Source organism: Peromyscus maniculatus, chromosome 7 (genome assembly GCF_049852395.1).
Source record: "Peromyscus maniculatus bairdii isolate BWxNUB_F1_BW_parent chromosome 7, HU_Pman_BW_mat_3.1, whole genome shotgun sequence".
Lineage (NCBI taxonomy): Eukaryota > Metazoa > Chordata > Mammalia > Rodentia > Cricetidae > Peromyscus > Peromyscus maniculatus.
Genome location: NC_134858.1, coordinates 29,683,558 through 29,702,267, shown reverse-complemented (window position 1 = coordinate 29,702,267; position 18,710 = coordinate 29,683,558). Strand labels below are relative to the sequence as shown.

Sequence of the window (18,710 nt, the reverse complement as noted above, 5' to 3'; positions counted from 1 at the left end):
CTGTTTGCGCTGCAAACAGCAAAATGAAATTTCCCCCTTAGGACACTCTCAGAGCCTCAGGGTCACTTCTGCCAAAGGAATCCCATCTGTACTGGATCAGCATCCTGGCCCCAAGAGACAGGGCTGGGATGAGAAGGGAAGCAGAAGCAGCGTTGACCTTCTAGGCTCGTGTTTGAGTTGTCACTGTGAGTAAATGCCAATAAGAGCAGTGCACACAGAGCCAGAAGCAATGGGCCAGTGTTAACCATTGAGTGGCGTGAACCCATAGTACATAGCACAAGTTGTCCCAATTCTTTGAGTCTTATCAAGACGCTTGGCTGTATAAGCAAAATCACTAAGGGGCCCTCTGAAACCCTACTTCTCTGACCTCACGTCACTGAGGAGCCCCATGTGACTGAGCACACAGAAGCAGCATGTCTGGGCTGGGCTTTGGCTCGGCTACGGTCAGATGCCTTAGTCTTGGACCTTCAAACATGGCCTGTTCACTATCTTCTCCTATGGCCTGCCTTAGCAGAATGGGGCCATTAGTGCCTCTTCGCTCAGCTACATAACACAGGTTCAGAAAGGAGAGGCGCTTGGGAGTCACACACAGAGAGAAGTGACCCTCCTTGCTTTGGATACGGTCTAATACTAGCTTAGTGCACATAGGTCTGTTTCTCCATCTAGAGGACTACCATGGCAGCACCAAGGTTTTTAAAAACAGTCTATCAGGTCACTCAAATCTGACTCTATGAAGAGGCTGCCATTATCTTCTTCTTTTTTTTTTAAGATTTATTTATTTATTATGTACACAGAATGTATGACTGCAGGCCAGAAAAGGGCATCAGATCTTATTACAGATGGTTGTGAGCCACCATGTGGTGGCTGGGAATTGAACTCAGGACCTCTGGAAGAACAGTCAGTGCTCTTAACCTCTGAGCCATCTCTCCAGCCCCCTGCCGTTATCTTCTAACTTAAGCTCCTCCTTTCAAGCCAGGTGTGATGGTGCACGCCTGTATTCCCAGCACTGAGACACTGAGCACTGACCTCATGAATCTGAGGTCAGCTGGGCTAAATTAAAAGACTGCCTCAAGACAAACAAAAACAACCTCCAGTTCTTGGTTAGATAAGAAGGCTCTTCCCCAGGAGACAGAGACCTAAATTTAGGAATTTAGACTGATGAGGTTGGTGCTGAAAATTTTAAGTACCTAAAAAGCAAGTTTAAGGCCAGCAAAGTGGCTCAGCTGATAAAAATGCTTGTCGCATAAGTCTGGTGGCCAGTGTTTGATCCCTGGAATCCCAAGGTGGAAAGAGAGAAGTCACTCTTGAAAGCCCTCTGACACATGCACTATGGGGCACACTCATGCCCCCTACACACACACACACACACACACACACACACAAATAAAAACCAAGTTTGGTCAATTTTGTTGAGTGGTGAGCTAGTGAAAGAATCTCCTTGTGCTATCATTACCTGTTATTTCCTGTTTGACTAAGAGCATCCCATATCATCTTTACGCCTCTGGAGCCCAGTCTGGAGATCGACTGCAGAGACTGTTTTTTGGTGGGGCTGGGCTTGAGTTAAGAGCACTTGGCTTAGTCAGTACGAAGGACTGAATGCAAATCCTCCAACCTTAGCCAGCTGTGCCTGCACTTGTGCCTGTAACCCCAGTGCTGTGGTGGGCAGAGACAGGAGGATCCCTGGGACTGCGTTGCTAGCCTAGCTCCAGGTTCAGGAGGGGCCCTACCTCAAGGGAATAAGGTGGAAAATGATAAAGCCCAATACCTGACATCCTGTTATGGCCTCGATGCATTCACATGCCCATACACATATACTATACACATTCACCCAAACACACATACTTTTTTTTTTTTTTTTTTTTTAAAGAAAATGTTCAATTCACATACATGATAATTGACATGCAGGCAGCTGGGGACATACAGATCTGAGTGGCCTGTGCTGCCACCCCGGTGTCACCAGGGTCTGGGCTATTGCTGAGGGCCATGTCTGGGTTTCTGGCCCTATAGCGGCTAGAGTCTGGGTTGATGTCCGAGGCTTCTGTTTCCACTGAAGACTGTGTAAATGCCTGGAGTTAGGTTAGTCACCTGAGTCCATGTTGGTGTCTGAGGGCCATGCTGAAGCCAGGGCCATACAGATCCAGTGGCCTGCGCTACTACTCGGTACCTTAGTGACCTCAGGGCCAGAGCTGCAGCCGAAGGCCATGTCTGAGTCTGTGGTCCTATTGCAGCCAGGGTCTGTGCTGATGTCTGAGGTTCCTGTTACCATCAAAGGCCATACGGATGCCCGAGGTCTGGGGCTGTGTTAGTGTCCAAGGGCCATATTGCCGCTGGGGCTGTGCCGATCTGTGTGGCTTGCACCACCACCTGAGGGTAATGGTGACATCCAGATCCAGCTGCTGCTGAGGACCACATCTGGGTCCGTAGTCCTACTGCAGCTGGGGTCTGTGTTGAAGTCTGAGGCCCATGCTGCCACCAAGGGTCACATGGAAGCCTGAGGTTGGGGCCACAGCTGGTGACCTTGTTGATGGGCAGGGACTGTACCACTGCCAGAGCTATTCCCATCTGAGTGACTGGCGCTTCCCCACAGAGCCAGGATGTCATCCAGGCCTGAGCTACTGCCGAGGGCCATGTCTGGGTCCGTGGTCCTGCTGCAGCTGGGGTCTGTGTTGATGTCTGTGGTCTGTGTCACTTCAGGGGCCCAGAGGAACCATTCATGATGAAATCAGAGGGCCATGCTGAGCCAGCACTGCCCTACCGTGTCCCTGTCCCTCGCTGGACACTTCAGCAAGAGAGCTGGCCCCTGAACTCTGGAGGGATGACTCCATCCCTCACCACAGCGGGAGAGGACTGACCCCGTGGCCTAGACGTAAGGGAGTTGGTTTTTCCCTTTAGGGGGTGCAGTTCCAGTGGTCCTGACTGACCAGCTCAGCTACCACCCAGGCCCACAGCAAGGCCTTGGGTTGGGCCACCCTAGCATCTACCCCATCTAGGACCTGCTGGAGCTTGTGAAAGGACTGGTCCCGTGGAATGATACCCGCAGGATCTGCAAGACTCGGGGTAGCTGCGGGGTACCTGAGAGAAGTTTCAGTAAGGATTCAGTGATGACGGTGTCCCAGAAACCAGAGGCCTTGAACCAGACCGGTGACTCATTGCAATGAACATTTGCTAGTAAAGCTGATGGGACAAAAGGGTGTACTGTGTGACACACCGAAGCTCCCAATGCCACCAAGATGAATGACGAGGTGTTGGAGAGGCGGGAAAGGTGGAGCGAGCAGTGAAGAGGTTTTTTGTTTGTTTGTTTTGTTTTTGTTTGTTTGTTTGTTAGCTTGTTTTAGTTTGGTTTGATTTTTTTTAATTTTCTTTTGGGAGGTGCTACAGAGGTGAGGGGAAGATATGGGGGAACTGGGAGGTGAGCAGAATTGGGGTGCATGATGTGAAATTCGCGCATGCATATGCACGCGCGCAGGCAGGCAAACTACTCACATACATAAAATAGAAATAAATAAATCTTTTTTCCCCAAGAAACAAAGAAGGAGGAGTGTAGTTGGTTGTTTTTTTAAACTTTTACTCTTTGGCTCTTTGCTCTGCCCCCCAGCTCTCAAAATCACAGGGAAGCTTGTTCTTTCTTATTCTTGGCTTGTTTCTTGCTAGCTTTTCTTAAATTATCCCATCTACCTCTTGCCTCACGGCTTTTATATTTCTCTATTTTCGTACGGCTTTTATATTTCTCTATTTCCATATACCTTCCTTTACTTCTTACTGCATGGCTGGCTGTGTAGCTGGGTGGCTGGCCCTTCAGGTCCTCTTCTTCTTCTCCTTCTTTCACTCCTCCATCTTTTCTTCCCAGATGTCTCCTCCTATTTATTCTCTCTGCCTGCCAGCTCTGCCTATTCTTTCCCCTGCGTTGCTATTGGCCATTCAGCTCTTTGTTAGACCCAATCAGGTGTTTTAGACGGGTAAAGTAATACACCTTCACAGAGCTAAACAAATGCAAGACAAAAGAATGCAACACATCTTTGCTTCATTAAACAAATGCTCCACAGCATAAACAAATGTAACACATCTTCAAATAATATTCCAGAACAGAGGAGGAGAAAGAGGAGGAAGAAGAAGAGCAGTGTTCAATGAATGATTGTTGACAAATCTCCCCCTTGAAAAATGCTTTCTTCCGATGACCAGTGAGTTTCTATTTGATCATGTTTAGTCAAATGCAGGCTCTTGACTCATGGACTAGTCCATCCCATGAATAGAAACTTCTGGTATTTCAGAATCTTTTTCTTAGATGCTCTGCTAGGCAGCTTTTCATTGCTGAGACAACCAGCTGACACAAACCATTTTTTCCAACTCAATATTTTCATTGATTCTTTGGGAATTTCACATCATGCACCCTGATCACACTCATTTTCCAGCCCTTCCTGCCCCCATCCTTGTGACCCCCCCCCCAAATAAATAAAACTTAAAAATAGAAAAAAAAGCAAGCCGTTCTCTTTGTGTTATCTATACACTCACTGGAGCATGGTCAAACTCTCAGTGGCCCTGCCCCTTAAATAGAACTAATTCCTCCCCCTCCTGCACCCCTGCCAGAAGCCATCAATTTGGAGAGTCACACTTCAGCATCCTTATCACACTTTAAAGAGTTCTCCTTGATGGTTTCCTGTTTAGGCTGTTGCTTTTTTAAATTTTTTTGCGGGGGGGGGGGGGAGGTGGTTGGAGTGGGGTAGGGGTTGTCACAGAATCCTTCCACGTCCCTCTTTCTCAGCTGTGCGTTTGCAGTCATTGATACCACTGCCAAAGTAGCTTCCTTGCTCTTCACAGTCAGCAGGAGCACGGATCAAGGACTTCCACAGCACAGACCATGAACATGGTCCCTGGCTACAGTAGGACCAAAGACCCAGACAAGGTCCTCAGAGACATCCCCGATCATGGAAATCATCATAGCCTCTGGTGACAGTGCAGGTCAATCACATCTGTGTGACCCCCAGAGGCAGTGGGGCCTATGGACATCAACATGGATTCAGGCTGCAGCACAGACCATGGAAATTCTCATGACCCTCCATGATAATGTAGGTCACAGACATCAACCTGGCTATATCAACCCAGCTGCATTGCCAACTCATACATGTCCCTCAATAGCACCACAGACTTCAGATATCAACATGGCCCCAGATGGCTACACTGGCCACTCACTCAGCCTGTCCTTCTACAGCAGCATGACTCATGGACATCAACATGGATTCAGGCCACAGCAAAGACCACAGACATCTGCATGGCCTTAGGTGGTAACGTGGACCATGGACATCAACCTAACCACTAAGGGCATCCAGGACCATTGACCCACACATGGCTCTCAGCAGCAGCACAGACTAGGGACATCAGTATGGCCCCAGGTGGCTGCATGGGCCACTCACTTTATCAACACGGCTTCAGGTGGCAGCATCATCCACAAATATCTGCATGGCCTTGGGTGGTAACATGGGCTAAAGACATCAACATGGTCCCTGGCTGTATCAGGACCACAGACCCACTCATGGCCCTCAGTGGCAGCATGGACCAATGGCCTCAGGTGACTACACAGGCTGCTCACATCAACATGCTCCCTGCAAGGCAGCAAAGCCCAAGGACATCACCAAGGCTTCAAGCACAAACTGAGTACGTCCACATGGATCTCAGGCTTCATCACGACATGGGGCAGCAGCATGGACCACAGATACCAACATGGCCTCTGGTGGCATCACGAACCACAGTGGTCCTATGTCTCAGTTTTTCTGTCTTTCCTACCTCTCCAGCACATATTTTTTCATCATAGTGGCACAGCCTGGCTCGCTTCCATCACACACTTTGTGAGGCAGGAGGCTACAAACAATTTTTAAAGGAGAAAATGATTTAGTTTGTCTCATGGTTTCAAAGGTTGCGTGTGGTTGACTGGTTCTATTGTTTCATATTTGTGGTGAGGTCAGGCATCGTGGTGGTGAGGACATAGTGAGGCAGAGCTATGTTGTTATTGGTTTTTTACTCTTTTTGTGGGGCCTGCCACCCAGCTTCCAAATAAATCATACACGGAAGCTTATTTTTAATTATCAATGCCCAACCTTAGCTTGGCTTAGTTTCTAGCCAGCTTTCCTTAATTTAAATTATCCTGACTACCTTTTTCCTCTGGGTTTTTCCTGTTCTCTTACCTCTGTAAATCTTACTCTTACTCCGTGGCTTGCTGTGTAGCTGGGCGGCCAGACCCTGGAGTCCTCCTCCTTCTCTGGCTCCCTAAGTTTAGATCTCTTCTCCCAGTTTTCCTCTTCTATATATCCTCTCTGCCTGCCCCGCCTATCCTTTCTATTAGCCAGTTCTTTATTAGACCATCAGGTGTTTTAGACAGGCACAGTAACACAGCTTCACAGAGTTAAACAAATGCAACATAAACAAAAATAACACCCCTTAAAATGTTGTACCACAGAGCTGCTCACTTCAATGCAGTCAGGAAGCAGAAAGACACAGAGGAAGGAGCTGGGGACACACTTTTAACCGCACCCAGCCATCTGCTTCCTCCGGGTAGGCTCTACCCCCTTAAGTTTTTATGCCTCCAATAATGCCATTGAATTATGAAGGCTCAGTAGATTGACTCATGGATTAGGTCAGAGTCTCAAGATCTAACCACTTCTCCATAGTACCACAGCTGGAGATGAAACCTTCAGTACGTGAGCTTTTGCAGGGGACGCTTCACCAAACCACAATGCATGGAGTTGAAATCTGCCTTTCTGTAACCTGTCATAATTCCTCTTCCCTCACCTCCTGGGGTAAAACAACAAGACAGCCATGTATTCCCGTGGGATACATTCTCTTCTGTGCTAAACATCACAAATGGCTTGAACTTTTTCTGAAATAATGAGTTTTCCTTTTTTAATCAAAACATTAAAACTAACAAATAATAACAGTATATGTTGATGAGGCACAAATGAGATGGTCCAATTGACGTATGCATTGTGGAATGCTTATATCAAGAAAACTGGGTTTCTGTACTTGACATACTTTTGAAATCTACTCCTGGAGGGATTTGAGACACACGGTGCATCTGGATGGACTGTGGCCACCTTGCTGCACAATAGAGCTTGCAAAAGCTATTCTCCCATCTCTCAGAACTAAATCCTCTAATGCCTCCCCAAATTTTCATAGTGCTGACTACCCAACTGACCTCTCTTTAGTCATCTTCTCCTCTTCCTTTTCTTCCTCTTCCTCAGTATCATTGTTGTTATCATTTTGGTTATTGGATCTCACCATATTGCCCAGACCTGGACTCAAATTCAAATATGCCTGGACTACAGGCTTATCTCACTGCACACAGCAACAACCTTCCCAACACTTATTTATAATTATGAGAGTGTTTTCTGGGGTTGGGGATTTAGCTTAGTGGTAGAGCGCGGCCCTGGGTTCGTTCGGTCCTCAGCTCCAGGGGGAAAAAAAAGAGAGAGTGTTTTCCTCAGAAGCCACTTCTATTTATTATCAATCACTTATAGGTAAGCTCAAGGGACTGCCCTACAAGTTTCAGTGCAGTCAGCCCAGGACTGGTGGCCCCTTTGCTACAAGTGTCAATCTAACGACACTTAGATTATTTAGGAGGACACTGTCATGGAAGGCTGATTCTCAGGATCCGAGTAACTGGAGGCCATGGCAGCCCAGCTTTCATGAAAACAATATAGAGAAATGTTAGCTAGAAAATTACATGTTTTGGGGAAAAGGAAACTAATTTGAGAATTATGACAGGTGGGAAACTGGGAACTTGGGAAGTCAAGGGATACAATCAGGAGAGCTGTCACTAAAGATGGGGTTGGGAAGAAGGGCATGGGCAAAGTTGAGAAGCAGAAAGAGTGCAGAAGACATTCCCAGCTCACAACATGCCCTCAACTAACCCAAAGCCCAACGGTTAAACAGTCTGAAATTTGACAGCGTCTAAACTAGTCTCAGGCTCAAGTTAATTTACATATGTGACTCCCCCAGCCATAAGACTCAAGTTACTAAGTTTAGCCATCAAAGAAAATTTATCCCATTTAAATTTCATATCAATGTGCTCCTATTCTATGAGTTTTGCATTAAAATGTTCTATCCTTGCTCTTCTGCAAAATGTCTGATTAAAGTGGAACAAAATGATAGTTCCAGTCATATCATTATTCTGGCAGCCTATGGAGCAGATTCATTGCTTTATTTAATTGAAATAGATGAAAAGTTTCACCAGCAAAAAAAGCTGATGTAGAAATAAATACATGTTTTCACATCTGTGTCTCTTCTCCTGGTCAGTTGGTGGATGGATGATGTACTGTGAATCTGCTTTCTTTTCAGCCAGTTTGAAAATATTTCAATTCTTTACCTAATGCTTTTCCCCGAAAAGTCTCTGTCTCTGTCTCTCTGTGTCTCTCTGTCTCTTTCCACCCTCTTTTCCAGAAATAATTTGCCAGGAAACTCCACACTTGCCTGGAGTGGATTGGTAGAACTGGGTTTCTGTAGCTAAGGGGCATCTTGGAGGTGGTAGAGTTTGACATTTGTTTATTTCTGGAGAGAACTAGTTACTGATTTTCTTGTAGTCATACAGCTAGCTAGCTGCTGGCCAACTATTAATTCCTAACAGAATTCTCTACTGCCAGTTCCTGGACTTTGGTCACTGAAGTTGGGGCAACCTGTCCTCGACACAAGCCTATCCTCTGTGTCTGTTTTGGAACTCCCAGGCTGGCTTTCTTAAGTAGTGCAGATGTAGTTATCTTGAATGGGTGTCCACACTGCCTCTCCTTCTCTCTTTCTGACGTGTCATCCATCAGGTGGGGAGTGCTGGCTTGGAAGATGCTCTAGGAAAAGATAATGTGACTGTTTGGTAGCCTGCTTTGGATGTAGGCATGCCTCACATCTCTAGCTAACCAGGTCAGTCTATCTGATGTATGCCTGGGACAGGGGAGTACAGGCAGAGGACAGAAGGAGGCTCTTGTGGTTTTCGTTTGAGATACTGCATGGCTGTTGACAAATATAGGGCCAGTGTCATCTACCTCCTGATGGGAGTCTTTGTGAGTACTGCCCTACCTTTATAGTAATTTCCTTTGTATAGATTTTGTTTATTTTTATTTTTATTTTTTTAATGACTGGGTCTCTCTATGTAGCCTTGGATGTCCTGGAGCTCCCTATATAAACCAGGCTGGTCTCGAGCTCACTAGAGCCACCTGCCTATGCCTCCTTAGTTCTGGGACTAACGGCCTGTGCCACTGTGCCTGGTGTTCTTTGCATATTCTAAATAACAGCAGGCTAGCACCCAAACAAAAAGAAAGCATACGGTCCTCCATGAAAACTGATAGTCCATCATAACTGAAGCCAGGTCTGGATGGGATACATTGAACTGGCCTCAACTTTGAGGGTAGAAGCTACCAGAGTCCTGCTAAGGAACAAACATGGGACATTTCAGAAGAACAACTGCAGAGATCAAGGTAGGTAATGTCACTGACTGGGACTGAATGTTGAATACTTTGGTCTAAAACCTAAAAAAAAAAAAAAAAAAAAAAGGTCCAATACCTGAAAGTTTTATACTATTAAGTTGATACCACAGTGGGGAAATTCCACCCGTGTGGAAAAGGCATAATATGTGTGTTAGTGAGCTTTTTAGGACTGTGACAAAAAACCCGAAGGAGGTTTCTTCTGGTTCATAGTTTTAGGAGTTCCAGCACTCATTGCTTTTGAGCCTGTGGTGAGGCAGAACACGATGGGGCATGGAGGTCCCCTGTGGTGGAGCAAGGGCAAGATGTAGCCTAAGGGATGACTTGGCCTTGCTTCCTCAGTCTCCATCACCTCCTAATAGCCCATCAAATTAGGAACCCCTCCCTTCATAGGTTAATTCATGGACAAATTCAGAATCCTCTGCTAAGAATAAGAAACTGCTGAGTACTCAGCCCTAAACAGGCTGTGCTGGCTAGTTTTATGTCAGCTTGACACAAGGTAGAGTCATCTGAAAGGAGGAAATCTCAACTGAGAAAACGCCTCCGTAAGATACAGCTGTAGAGTATTTTCTTAATTAGTGATTGATGGAGGAGAGCCCAGCCCATTGTGGGTGGTACCATCCCTGGGCTGGTGGTCCTAGGTTTCGGGTTCAAAAGAAATTCCAGACAAATGGCTGTCTGTGGTGCCTATTAGCATACCATGCGAGCCTCCAGACTCAATCAGTTCCTGAGGCTCTTCTCAGCTCTTCTCACCCCACCTCCTATCCTAAGTTTCTCCAGCTCATGGGCTTCTCTTCCCCCAGTTTCTCATTTCTATATACCATTTTGACCATGTACACCCTTGTGTCTTCTTCTCTTGGTCCCCTCTCTTGCCTCTCTCTCTTGGTCTCTTTTACCCATACTCCCTTTGTCTTCTCCTTGCTCCCTGCCACACCTCTCATAGCCAAATCCAGTCTGCTGACCATGTTCAGTTTACTACTTTCTATCTCCGCTCTGGACTCTTCCAGATGCCTCTGGCTCTATTCTCTCTCATATCTGCAATAAAAACCTTCCCCTCAATGATACCTTGAAGTAGTCATGTCCTCACTATATGTATATGGTGCCAAAACTCTTAGTTTATATACTAGGTTCTGTGGGGAAGTAGACTGAGCAAGCCATGATGAGCAAGCTAGTAAGCAGCATACCTCTGTATCAGCTCCTGCCTCCAGGTTCCTGCCCTGTTTGAGTTCCTGTACTGGCTTCCTTCAATAATGAACTATGACATAGATGTGTAAGCCAAATAAATCCTTTCCTCCCCAGCTTGTTTTTTGGTCGTGGTGTTTTGTCCCAGGAATAGAAAACCTAACTAAGACACAGGATATCTATATTACTCCTTCAGAGCCTCAAGGAATGTTGTGGAAAGTGGAGTGGAAAGAATATAAGAGCTAGAGGTAGGTTGGGAAGAAGTCCTGTGAAACGCTGCCTTCTGGACATGACATGGCTGTTTCACCTATGAACCCAGAGAGGCATTGGCTACCTACACAAGATTGGGCTCACTGACATTCCATCACAGATGGGAGAGGAGCTCAGAGGTCCCTCCCTTTGCTGAGAAGCTATAGGCACATAAAGGTTGCTGTGGTGGTTTCAATGAGAGTGGTCCACATAGGCTCATATGTTTGAACACTTGGTTCCCAGTTAGTGGAACTATGTGGCAAGGATTGGGAGTTGTGGCCTTGTTGGAGGAGGTGTCTTACTGGGAGTGGACTTTGAGGTTTCAAAAGCCCATGCCATTTCACATTAGCCCTCTCCGTTCTGTCTCTGTCTGTCTGTCTTTCTGTCCATCCATCCCTCTCTCCCTCACTTGTGGGTCAGATGTAAGCTCTTAGCTACTGCTCCAATGCCATGCCTGCTACCAGCCTTCCCACTATGAGAATCATAGACTAACTCTCTGGATTAAATGCTTTCTTTTATAAGTTGCCTTGATAATGGTGTCTCTTCACAACAATAGAAAAATAACTAAGACAGTTGATGAAAGAGAGGGAGTCCTATACCTCTTTAGATGGAGTTTTCCTGTCGCACAGCTGCTCTCAAATAAACACACTGGGGCTTATATTAATTATAAATGATTGGCCAATAGTTCAGGCTTGTTACTAGCTAACTCTGACATTTAAATTAACCCATATTTCTTATCTATGTTGTGCCACACGGCTTGGTGCCTTTTCTCAGTATGACATGCTCATCTTCTCTCTCTCTCTCTCTCTCTCTCTCTCTCTCTCTCTCTCTCACACACACACACACACACACACACACACACACACACACACACACACACACCTGCTTGTGACTCCAGACTCCACCCTTCTCCTCCCAGCATTCTCTTAGTTTGGCTCTCCCATCTAACTTATCCTGTTCAGTTATTGGCCAGTCAGCTTTTTTATTAAATCAATCACATTGACAAATCTTCACAGTGCACAAAAGCATTATTCCACAGTATTCCTTAGTCTACTAGTAAGTTGTCCTTGCTCAAGCAACTTCACTCATGCCCATGCAGGCAATCTTACTTAAATGTAGTGGGCTACATATATATACAAAAAGTTGTGAAAGCAGAGATGGAGTCTATTGCAAGGAGGAAGGGAAAATGGAAGAGAGATTTGGGGAATTATGATAAAAATATATTATATATGTATAAAGTTGTGAAGAAATAAACACAATTAAAAAAATCAGAACCCTTATGAGCCATCACTGCTCCAAAAGCCTCACCTCTGAACATGGATGCATTAGAGAGCAAACCTTTAATGTATGACCCTGGAACATTCCTTGTTCAAACCATAACAGTGTGTAAGAAGCATGAATGGATGGATTTTGGGTTTAGATGTGAGTCTCATGCCTGAGATTTCCCATTACATCTATGCATCTTTTCTAAAATATAGAAAAACTATGAAACAATTCTTGTCACAAGCATTTCAGATGAGGGATATTAAATCTGTATTTGTTATTACAGAAATGTGTTATTGGGTTTTATGGATAGAATGGAAGGCAGACATATTCTCTGGGAATGTGAAGATGGTTTTATGAAGGAGGTAACATTACAGTTGAGCACTGGTGGCTGTGATTACCCTGCAGAACTACAGAAGGGGTGGATACAGGAGCAAGGACTCATGACAGAAAATAAGATGGGGGCTGGAGAGATGGCTCAGTGGTTAAGAGTACTTGTTGCTCCTTTAGAGGATCTTGGTTTGATCTCCAGCACCCATGTGGTAGCTCACAACCTTCTGCAACTCCAGTTCCAGGTGATTGAATGCCTTCTGACCTCTTCAGGCACCAGGTATGCATGTAGTGTGCATACATACATGTAAACAAAACACACAGAAATTAAGTCTAAGAAAATAAAGAGGATGGGGCAACTGGAAAACTTACAGAAGACAGATTACTTTTGGGATCCTTAAGTGTTTTTGTTTCCTTCAAATATTGAAAAATTACCCAACATACGTTCTTACTATGTTTTGCTCAGAGTGTGGCCTTGCTGAACTAATGAAGGCATTTTCACAGATGTGAGTCCATGAAGGCATGGATAAGCAGACACACACTGATGTCCATGCAAGTAGACAATTTTCCTTTGGCTGCTGTTCATTTTGCAAACTTCAGACTTATAATTCAGATGGAAGTAATCACAGACCAAGACCATAGGGGTTAGAGGTAGCCACCTCAGTTTTATAGCCAGGCATTCTGTGGCCTTGAGAGCGACTTGTTTAGTTAATTAACATCAGCACATTGCCCACTTGGTCAGTGGCAGCGTTAGAGTAGGAATTTGAGTGTTACTGTCACAGGCTCAGCTGTGACCCTCCAAGGGTTATGTGCTGAAGCCCTAAGCCCTGGCACCGTGGGATCTGACCAGATTTGGAGGTATGAAGTATTAGGGTAGCTTCTAAGTATTAGGGTAGCTTCTAACCCAGCCTGATGGCCACACACGAAGAGGAAATAGCAGAACTGATAAGCACAGAAGGCAGGCTGTCTGAAAACCAAGGGAGAACATGGCCTCCATATGCCAAAGAGAGATCTGAGAAGCCAGTCCTACCAACTTGGACTTGCAGCCTTCCAAACTGTGAGGAATCAGTTTGAGTTGTGTAAGGCTCTCAGTCAGCTGCAGGTTGCTATGGCAGCCCTAACAGAGTGAGACCAGTGTCCTAACAGCAAGACTCATGCTCCAGGAGCTGCTTGGCAGCTTACATCAGCAAGCATGACGGGGCTGTGCAGAAGTTCTCTGCATGTCCTTGGCTGCGGGGTGAAGGATGGAAACTGCCTGCCTGGTGAGTATGACCTTTGACATAACAAGGCTCTCATCCTCGGAGAGAATATTCTTGGAATGACTATTAGCCTAAGCTGTCTGTACAATTTACAGCATCACTCAGACAATTTGGAAGGTCAATCCAGTGATGTTTGTAGTTGACAATAACAATGCTGATGACTTAATGGGTACACAGTGCCTGTCCCTGTTACAGATTTGTTCCTATGTCATAACTTCCAGTCCCAATCATAGTTTTTACTGTGGGTAAAGAATATAGTAATGGACTCACTTTTGTATTCCTTGCTGTTAAGAAAAAAAAAAATCCTCATTAGACAATGAGAAGAAACACTATCAGCAGCAATCTAAGAGACAGTCCTCTGCCCCAGCACCAGCGGAGGGTCATGGAATCCGGCTCCCAGTCCTCCGGTCAGGCTCCCCGTCGACACACTGCCATCTGGTGGAGCTGGGCCTGTGCATCAGCTTTTGCAGTCCGATGCTGCCCGTGTCTTCACATATGTTTGTCCGTCCTCCCTACTGAGTCTCCTGACCGCTGTCCAGATCTAAGGGGCGAGCGCTCCACAGGCCTGAGCCTCCGTAAAATGCTGAGGAAGACAAAGTCTTTCTCTCCTTCCCCATTTAATGATATCCTCGGCGGGTTGCTTTTCCTTCTATGGAAGAAATGCTAGTTCCAGGCCCCCCAGTGAACATTCTTTCCTCACCCCCAGATTCCTTTTATTTGTCTAGACACTCAGGTATTTTTGTTGTTGTTCTTTTTGGGACAAGTTCTCTCTCTGTCACACTGGCTGTACTGGAACTTGTTATGTGGACCTGGCTGGCCTCTATACTACCCTACCCAGTTAGAACTCTCAGTTTATAAATTGCTTCTGAAACTCCTTTTTCATTTGATATTTGATTTTTTTTTGAGACAGGTTTCTCTGTGTAGCCATGGTTGTCTTGGAACTCACTCTGTAGACCAGGCTGGCCTTCAACTCAGAGATCTGCCTGCCTTTGCCTCCCAAGTACTGGGATTAATGGTATGGGCCACCACTGCCTGGCTTCTCATTTTATTCTTAAACTACTTTGTTTTTTTGAATAGGTGGGTCTAGAACTTTAATTTCATTAAAAAGAAGCATCTGCAGTGGTGGTGCACACCTTTATTCCCAGCACTTGGGAGGCAGAGCCAGGCGGATCTCTGTGAGTTTGAGGCCAGCCTGGGGCTACACAGAGAAACGCTGTCTGGAAAAACCAAAAAAAAAAAAAAAAAAAAAAAAAAAAAAAAAAAAAAAAAGCATCTGAGTATTTGTTGTGGACAGACTGGGGACTGGGAAAACAAAAGCAGAAAGACCAGGGCCAACTTAACAAGTTGGACTCAAAAGGCCCAGCACTTGGATCTCACCATGTTTTCAGGGGCTCTTGGAATTATTTCACTTATATTAAAGTAAACACCCCCCCCCCAAATTTTAAGTGGAAGAAATAAGTCTTTATCCTAAGGCTGATACTTAATCCCATTTTAATACTTTAAAAAATAATTTTCAGCTGAGCCTAGTGGCATATGCCTACAATTTCAGCACTCCACAGACTGAGGCAGAAGGATCATGAGTTCAAGGCCAGCATGGGCTACAAAGAAAATTCCAGGTAAGCCAATGGGGACTCTATCTCAAGAAGCCAAAAATAAATAAATAAATAAATAAATAAATAAATAAATAAATAAATAAATAAATAAATAACTTGAATGATATTATAGTTCTTAGTATTGTATTTATTTTTATTTTGTAACTGGCCCCCAGACCTTAGCATAGTTGATGCCATGATGGAAATACCACTCATGCCTTGGAACCCAGCACATAGGCAGCAACACCTGCCAAGAGGAGATAAAAGACCTAATCCATCAGGGTCCCAAATGTAGTGACCTTGCTTTTCAGCTTCTGTAGTTCTGCTTCTGGCTGTTCTTGCTAACTGAGGGGTGTCAACCCAAGATGTGGTTAAAAGTCCACCCTGAGAAAGGCTGGGAACTGCATTTGCGTCCGGAACAAGTGCAGTCATCAGCTGGCTGATAAAAACGTTTATTGATACCTCACAACATTTCGTGTGTGTGTGTGTGTGTGTGTGTGTGTGTGTGTGTGTGTGTACATGCGTGTGCATGCACCTGTGTGTAGATCAGACGTCAATGTCAGGTGTAGCTAGAGTTTTCTCTCTAGGTCCCTCCAAGCCTGGCAGTCCGACAGCCCACTTATAAAATAAACACACAGATGCTTATATTATTTAAACTGTTTGGCCTAATGGCTCAGGCTTTTTGTTATCTACTTCTATCTTAAATTAACCCATTTCTACTTGTCTATAAGTTGCCATATGGCCCATGGCTTACCGGTACCTTACATCTCGCTTGTCATGGTGGCGGCTGGCAGTATCTCTCTGACTCAGCCTTCCACTTCCCAGAATTCTCTTCTCTCCTTGTCCCACCTATACTTCCTGCCTGGCCACTGGCCAACCAATGTTTTATTTATTAACCAATCAGAGCAACACATTTGACATACAGAACATCCCACAGCATCAGGTATCTCCTCTTTTATCATTTTCTACCTTATGTTTATTGAGACAACATTTTCCTCCCTGAATTCACTGATTTTCTAGACTGGCTGGCCTTCTGGTGCCAGGGATTTGCCTGTCTCTACCTGCTTTTTTCATTTGCCCAGCCGCCAGACCGCTCCGCACAACACCAGCTGCTCAAATTGGTGAGTTTTCCTTTCCAATCCCTCGCCATTTCCCACGACTGTAGCCTGATATATATTTCTCACTGTGGGACCCTCAGGGAAAGGGGTCCTCGGGCTGCGGATGCCCTTGGGCTGCGGATGCCCCCGGCCCTTACCGCTCTCTTGATGAAGGATGGGGTAATTTGTGCCGATTCACAGATCCTTCCCTAATCTCAGGGATGCCTAAGATTGAAGATCCTTCCTGATCTTCAAGACCAGAGCTGTCGTGGAATGGGCATGCCTGACTGATGGACAACAGCCGTCACTGACTGACCTTCTACTTCCAGAGTCCTTACCCGTTCTAAATTTTGTTTCCAAGTCAGTCGCTCAATGTGGCCTTTTACTGCCCGTGTAAATAGTGGATTTTGGACACTTAAGGGACATGACAACTAAGCACCAGAGAAAATGATACAGTAAGCTGTTTTCATCATCATCATCATCATCATCATCATCATCATTATTATTTTGAGACAAGGTCTCACTATGTAGCTCATCATGTAGAACTACTTTGACTCTGTTCCTGTGCTTCTTTATAGGACACTAAGAATTTTCTTTCCCACACTGCTCTTGCCAAGGACCCAAGTTCAAGTCTAAGCATCCACATCGGGTGGTTTATGACCACCTGTAACTCCAGCTCCAGGGGCAACTGCACTCTTGTCCATACCATCCCAATATACACAATTAAAAATAAAAATAAATATTAAAAATATCTAGTGTCTCAAAGCTTTTACCTACCTTCCCCTACCCCTTCCACTCCCCTGCCTCAGCAACTTTCCTGTTTGGGACCTCTGGATCAATGATACCATCTCCCCCTCTTCACCTCACAGTAGTAAGAATCTGATGTTGCTCTCCCGGGAGTCCCAGCTTCTGTTACCTAACAGTCATCCCAGGCAGTCAGTGGTTCTGCAGGGCTTTCTTCCTTCTGACCACAAACACCAGGTGATTGCTTATCTGTTTTCAAGAATTTCCGGGTACATAAATCGCTCTACCGACAAATGTAATAAAATCATGCCTCCTCTATAGAAATGGTTTCTGAGGTCAGCATTTGGTATTCTCCCAAGAGAAAATGCTGTTGTAGTCTGAGCTCCTGTCCCACACAGCAGCCAGTGTGCGGGTTAGCTTGGACCTTGATCTCCTGCGCGCCTGTCATCCACCGCTCCTATTTAGCGCCTACTTCCCCAAGCTCTGTTGCAAGTGAGTGCATTCTTTTTGGGAGGAGATTAGGAATTCCCTCTTTCATGGCCCATTTTTTTTTTCCCCTCCAGGCGAATCCTCTCAGCTAGTCTGGCGCTTCTGGGTGAGGACAAGGACATCAAGCTTCACGGTAAAGGACACTGCTGCCCTAGAGTGCTCAGTGGAGGGGGAAGGGCAGCTTCCAAGGGCTGCCCATTGTGCCTCTTCTGGCACAGATCCAGTACTGCATTGGCCATTTCGAAAGCGACAGGGCTCCAGTCTTTGCCACATGCCAAGCCCAAGGTTGGACCTCCCTTTCATAAGTAGACTGAGCCGCAGAAGGGAGCCATCTCTTTGGTGTGTTCCCACAGGACTTGGCCCTAACCAGAAGTCATGGAGATGGGACGATTGTTCCTGAGTCAATACCTTGAGCTATAATTCCCAAGCCTTGTTGGCCACCAATGCCAGACTTCCCCCAAACTAGGAGACAATCAAAGAGGAGTATGCAGTGATTGAGCTGGGGGAACCCCACAACTCAGCTGTTGTGAGAACCACAGTGATCAACATGCCTAGAGAGGTCTCTGTGCCTGACCATGTAGTCTGGTTCAGTGCACTCTTCTTGAACACCCGCTGCTGCTGGAGCTTCATTGTTTATGCCCACTCTGTGAAGTCCAGGGACAGGAAGACGGTGGGTGATGGGATTGGAGCCCAGGCCTACACCTCCACTGTCAAACGCCTGAATATCAGCTCCCTGGTCTTCCGAATGCAGTGGTCATGTCTGCATCGTTATTGGCCCCACCACCTCTGTGGCAGTCTTTCAAGCCTTTTTAACAGAGAATGCCACATCCTGGGTTCTAGTCCTGCCCTGTGCTTCACAGTCCACAGCTGGCCCTCCCCCTAGACTGAAGCTTTGAGCTTTTACTCTACGTATATGCACGTGTTACCTACATACATCTGTCCACAGTGGAGTCAATAAAGTGCACGTGGTAGCAAGGAAAAAAAAGAAGTCATGGAGACAGGATGGGAGGCTCTGATATCCTGATCCTCCAGAGAAGGAAGTCTTCC

General features: G+C 45.8%; 1 pseudogene; it reads left to right on the top strand.

Moving 5' to 3' along the window:
• The first annotated feature begins 17,497 nt into the window (after nt 1-17,497).
• Nucleotides 17,498-18,503, top strand: LOC121831071 (interferon-induced transmembrane protein 2 pseudogene; annotated as a pseudogene).
• The last annotated feature ends 207 nt before the right edge of the window (nt 18,504-18,710 follow it).